The sequence below is a fragment of the Coturnix japonica genome, chromosome Z (genome assembly GCF_001577835.2).
Source record: "Coturnix japonica isolate 7356 chromosome Z, Coturnix japonica 2.1, whole genome shotgun sequence".
Lineage (NCBI taxonomy): Eukaryota > Metazoa > Chordata > Aves > Galliformes > Phasianidae > Coturnix > Coturnix japonica.
Window position 1 is genome coordinate 2,704,697 of NC_029547.1, and position 6,313 is coordinate 2,711,009.

At 40.7% G+C, this 6,313-nt stretch overlaps 1 long non-coding RNA gene across 2 annotated transcripts; it reads right to left on the reverse strand.

Annotated features, from left to right (window-relative positions):
- Positions 1-2,493: 2,493 nt before the first annotated feature.
- On the reverse strand, positions 2,494-3,956 carry LOC107325916. 2 transcript variants are annotated; one of them, XR_001559777.2, is made up of 3 exons: positions 3,860-3,956; positions 2,988-3,093; positions 2,494-2,847 (listed from the first exon to the last, which is right to left on the reverse strand). It is a non-coding gene; the product is annotated as an uncharacterized LOC107325916 (long non-coding RNA). The 2 variants fall into 2 exon arrangements; XR_001559776.2 differs by having other exon boundaries at positions 2,988-3,132.
- Between the last annotated feature and the right edge of the window lie 2,357 nt (positions 3,957-6,313).

Here is a 6,313-nt window from a genome sequence, read left to right on the forward strand (position 1 = left end):
CAGTGGTTTTCACTTTTGGTCACAGACTCTGAAACATGATACAAGCAAAGCTGTCACATACAATGTCACTGAGTTGTGATACAGTACATAACATCTGTAGATGTCAGAGAAATTTACTGAAGTTGCCTTTATTTTTGTATACATTTCTCAGATATGGAAACTAAAATGTATGCTACTGAAATGACTTGTTCCCACTGATTTTGTCACTGAATCATAGAATCATAGAACAGCTTGGGCTAGAAGAGACTCCAAGGATCATCAAGATCCAACCCCCCTGCCATATGAAGGGCTGCCAGCCACAAGATCAACTGCTAGACCATATTGCCCAGGGCCCCATCTGTCCTGGTCTTAAACACCTCTATGGTCAACCTGTTTATGCACCTGACCACTCTCAGTAAATAACTTCCCCCTGACATCTAGCCCATATTTCCCTTTCATTAGTTTAAAACCATTCCCCATTATCCTATCACTGTCCACCCATATAAAAAGTAGATTTCCTTTGTGTTTATAAAATCCCTTCACATATTGGAAGGCTGCAATGAGGTCTTCTGACAGCCTTCATTTTTTTCTGGGCTCATCAAGCCCAGTTCCTTTACTCTTGCCCTGATGGTCACTTCTCTTCAGATTGAACTCAGGATACCTTGGATCATCTTTAGGGCCCTGTTTTGGACCCTCTCCAAGTACTCCAAATCTTTCCTGTGTCGGGGCCCTAGAGTTGGATGCAATACTCCATCTGGGGCCTCATGAGGGCAGAATTTTGGGAGACAATCCTCTCCCTTGCCTTGATGGTCACTTATATTCAGATTGAACTCAGGATACCATTGGTCTTCCAGCCTGCAAGCGCACACTGCTGTCTCATATTCAGTTTTTCATTGACCTGAACTCCTAAATCCTTCTCAGCAGTTCTACTATTCTCAGAGTGTTCTTCTCCCAGTTTTTATACATATCTAGAATTACCTTGACCCAGATGCAAAACCTCACACTTTGTTTTGTTGAATCTCATTAGCTTCACAAGGGCTGATCTTTTGAATTTATCGAGGTCCCTTTGGATGTCATCCCTTCCTTCTAACTTGCCAACTGCACTGCTTAGCTTGATGTCAACAGCAGACTTGTTGAGGGTGCACTCAAACCCATCATTGGTGTCAGTGATAAAGATACTGAAAAGCACTGGTTCCAAGACAGAACCCTGGTGGACACACTCACTACCAGCCTCCTCCTGGCCATAGTGTCATTCACAGTAACCTTCTACCTATAGCCTTCCAACCAATTCCTTCTCCACTGAGTATCCCACCCCTCAAATCTGTGTCTCTCCAAGTGTCCACCACACTGCTCATCTTGATGTAATCCACAGACTTGGTGAGAGTATACTCAATCTCATTTGATGATGAGATATATGATGAGATGATTGGAGAATGAGACCTTTGTAGTCAGTCTGGAGCTTGAGGTCAGCAACTCTTTAACTTCAGGGTAAGCATGAATTATCAAGGGAAATGGACTTTCATGTGGCAGTGAAAAGTGGACTTTCATGTTCAGTGAGCAAAGACATTTAGCTATGTTCTGTAAGTAACATCTGGGAACTTAAAGTAGTATCCATGTTTTGAAGATTCTTATAATTTCTTTACACAAATGTTTCATGCATCATCTGGAAACTTATTTTTAGCTGCTTCTTGAATCCTGACTGTCCAGATTCCAACCACTCCTTATCTTGTCATTTTCTTAGACAACAGATACTTTTGATGGAGGTCATCAAAGTGGTTTAATTCATCCCTTTTTTTTTTTTTTTTTCTCACAGTTACATGGTACAGTCTAGATCAGTGAGATCAACATTTCTTTACCTGCAGCTGCCTATCAAGTTACCTATCCGTGAAACTAAAACACACAAAGAAAAAGAGGAGACTAAAGGAGTCAGCAATTGCCTAATCTTCTTGTTAAAGCTTACAGATAAATTTTTGCATTGCCTTGTAGTAATGAATCTAAACTGATGTCCATACATTAAAGTTCCATGGAAATTTTGACCAGGTGGGAAGGAGCTCTAAACATATCATTCAGTTGAGACTATTTGTGTTCCTTAACTTAAATAGAGGGAACATTAAACATTAGGCAAACAAACTGAAATCCAGTCTTTCTCATTCACTCTTACTGCTTTTCCAGTCGTATAGGTCAGATTTCAGTCCACCTGGGCAATGAACCATTGCATTTTACTTCATTTCTAGCTCTACTATTACTGAAACAGATTTAGTCTATCTCCAAACCATACTACTCAGAATGCTCTATCCCTGAACTTGTAGGAATTATTCCTCTTGAAAATACAGGACAAATGAGGAGTTTGCATGATGAAGACACAACTGGACACTTCAGATATATTTTCCTACTTTTTCCTGTTTTTCTGTAAGATTCCAGCCAACTCTTATGTTCTATGTGGTGCCAGCCATACCTCAGCATGCTTAATTTAAGGAGTTAAAGAGAAACTGACCTGTTAAGCTCAGATGCCAATTGTTCCAGAAAAGAAGAGTGGGAAATTGAATTTAATGACTGAAGGCTGTTGTGGGTTTAAGGAATGGAGAATGAGACACATGACACCAGGCCCACTCAATAGGACATTGGAGAGTTTGTTGCAGGTCTCTCCCTGCATTGCTGCCTGTTTCAAGCCAGTTAAAGGGGAAAATCCTTCCTTGCCACAACTGAGTCCTGTGTCACTGTGCCATCCAGCTGCTCCAGGGCCAAGTGTCTTAAACACGTGCATCTCTTCTTCTGCTTCTGTTCAGCGCCTTCCCACATTCTTCCACTTTTCACTTCCAACTTCCACAGCATTGTTTACTGCACAGCGAATGCCAAATAGGATTAAACCTGATAAAGAGAAGCAGATGCATTACATCTGGCAGAAAGCAAAAGATCAGCGTTTGGCACAAGGGTTGATTGTTTGTGACAAGGCTTTGGAATGTAATTAATTTTGAAAAGCCATGCCAATGGATGCCATTCATACTCACCAGATGTGCCAGAGAGGGAGATGCCAATTTTTTTTCCAAGAGGATGGCTTGATGCCTGCTGACTCTTATTTGTGCAGCTCCATGGGTGTCGAATAATAAGATGTCTCTTTGGATAGCAAAGAACAGGCTATTCTCTACAGACATGCTGCATATGCAGTGACAAAAGGGGCTTTACTCTTGATGTTGATGTAGTTATTCTGAGTGAATGTGTTGATTTATTTATTTATCTGACCCTCTATCTATGTATTTTAAGCCTTTACCTACAATTAAATTCTGTGCAGAAGCAGCATTAGTCTGAAGTCACAAGCAGACAAACACACAGTCAGACACAGACTAGAGAACCTGCACAGCTACATAGCTACATAAATAATTGCTCATGCAGAATGGGAAATGAGATAAAACGCAATTTCCTCATAATGTGGCCTTTTTTTTTTTCTTTTTTTTTTTTCTTCTCACTGGGAAACTTCTCCAGATGCACATCTTGCTTCTGGCAAGGGAGAAAGTGTGATTTTTTTTCCTTTCCATTCCCAGCAAACTTTGCTACAGAACAGACGGAATAATACAGGGCACAATCTGCAATAAGATGCAGCTGTTAGTGTTTCATTTTACTGGGATTTAAAGATTCTGTAAAGCTGATAGCAGAGGTGACAGGCTTTTAATGGGGCAGGTAGTTTACTCTTGCCAACTGGTGGCTGCTCTTAACATAAAGCACATATTCTGTGCTTGACTGTGGATATCTGTGGTTGTACACTGGGGAAACCACAGGGTAAGATAAAGCACAATGAAAAAAAAAAAATAAAAGGGTCCAGGAAACTCTTTCCTCCATAGTGTGAAGAAGTTATTTACAAATTAACTCGGTGCTACTACATTACCATAATTTTTATAGCATAGCTGATGCTTCCGGTCTGCCAAACCTCTGTGTTCTGCCTTAGGCTCCTGCTCAGCAACTGTGAGCTTCCTCCAGAAGGAAGTTTGTCATGAGTGGAATAATAACATCATAGAGTCATAGAACCATAGAATCACAGAATCATAGAATGGGCTGGGATGAAAAGGACCACAATGATCATCTGGTTTCAACTCCCCTGCTATGTGCAGGGTTGCCAACCACCAGTTCAGGCTGCCCAGAGCTACATCCAGCCTGGCCTTGAAGGTCTCCAGGGATGGGGCATCCACAACCTCCTTGGGCAATCTGTTCCAGTGTGTCACCACCCTCTGAGTGAAAAATGTCCTCCTAACATCTAACCTAAACCTCCCCTGTCTTAATTAAAAACCATTCCCCCCTGTTCCATCACTCTTTACCAGTATAAACAGTTGTTCTCACTCCTGTTTATATTCAAATACTGGAAGGTCACAATGAGGTCTCCCTGGAGCCTTCTCTTCTCCAAGCTAAACAAGCCCAGTTCCTTCAACCATTTTTCATAGGAGAGGTGCCCCAGCTGATCATCTTAGTGGCCCTCCTCTGGACCCATTCCAAGAGTTCCACATCCTTACTGTGCTGTGAGCTCCAGGCCTGGATGCAGTACTCCAGATGGGGCCTCACAAGAGCGAGGAGTGGAGGAGCGATTGGAAGCAGCAGCAATGGTAAAACAACCCTACTATTTCTTCCCTCCCCAGTTCCTGTGTGTCTCCCACAGCTAGAGAACCAACTTTGCTTAGCATCAACGGATGAAGCTGACTATAGATCTATAGGCATCTTCCTGCACTTTGGCTTTTTGCATCCAAGTTATAACAAAGGTGTCCTTTTCCATCAGTGAGAGAGGAAAGATGTTTAGAGGATGTTTAGAACAAAGAGATATCTTAAGGGCGGCTAACACATAAATTGAGAAGAGAGGAGACAGTCACAGGGCTGGAAGGATACTCAGCTAGTGGAGAGATGTCCAGTGCTGAGTCAGTTAGACCATCCCACAAAGCTCCCTTGAATTACAGCCTTATTGCAGTAATTGGTGCATATCTCCAGCTTAGTTTTTCTCACCGAGCTCAAACCTCATCTGTTACCCGTAGGATAGGTAGAAAAAAGTTCTGGTTTAGGCCATATTAATATTAATTAGGATTTTTTATTTTCTCTAGAGAAAACACTAGCCAAAATTCAGATGAGAGAAGGGACAGGAAAGCAAGCTGCCTCCCATCATCAAAAGAAAGCAAAATGAGCTAAGGATTTTTGTACCTTTGAGATACAAAATAGGAGGTCAGCCCTTTAATGCCTTTGTGTTTGTATATCATGCTGTTTTGGTAATTAAAGATATTTTCTTTCCTTAAGCACTTTTTTATTCAGCAGAACTGATTGTACCGGTGTGATTTTTCTCCCAGTCTCCCATTAGACCTGTATTGGCTTCCTCCAGTCTCTGCAAATCCTGCTTCAGCCTCCAGCAAAAACTTGGCATCTCTGTGTTCTACTAGATGTGTTTTCCCCAGACTAATTTTCAGAGAGGCTTTATCAATTTTAATTAAAATGTTGCCATCTTGTTCGGTGCTTGGTGTTTGGAGTACGTATAGGCAGCAAAACATAGCACATCCATTGCAATGTGGAAGTATGAAGAGAAATCTAATGCCTTGTCATGGTGGTGTTAATAAAGCAAATGTCTGAACTTTCGTTCCTTTAAGGCATTTTTTTATGTATATTTTTATTTGATATGATTATTGTTTATTTAAGATCTCTTCTCTAGAAATTTTGTTGAAGGAAAGAATCTAGTGGAAATAAATTGTACCTACTCAAAGAAAGCAAACATAATTCAACAACAACTACAACAAAAAACTGTACAAAAAACAAAGAAACAAACAAACAAAAACAATGCTTTCTTTGTCACTTTCAGTTGACAAAGATCTTCAGCTATGATGCTGTTGATACTGTGAGAACTTAAACTTCTAGAGAAGCTTAGAGCAGCAGCTGATGATGGAGAAGAGAGCAACATGAACAGGACTGTGGTTGAAAACACGACATGTCAGAAAAGACTGATGAATATGGGTATGTCACATGAAGTAGTAAGAAAGACTCATGACAACATGAAAACACAAATAAAAACAGTTGGAAACTACACAGAAGTAAGTCACTTTCCATGTCTACTGAGGATAGGAAGGTCAGTCTTGTTTTCAGTAGTAGTGAGAAGTTATTGCTCAGACACTGGGAAAATGTTTCCAGCTGTTAGGTCATGAATCCTGAGGATACTGGATCTCCATCACTGAAGGATGTTATGAAGTGGTTGTACAGATAGTTGCCATGAATATTCAGAAACAATTTTACTTATTTAAAAACCTTCCAAAATGTTTTTCAGCCCAGTTTTTCACTGGATCTCCTTTCCTTCCTACCCGTATAAGAACAAAAAGATGAT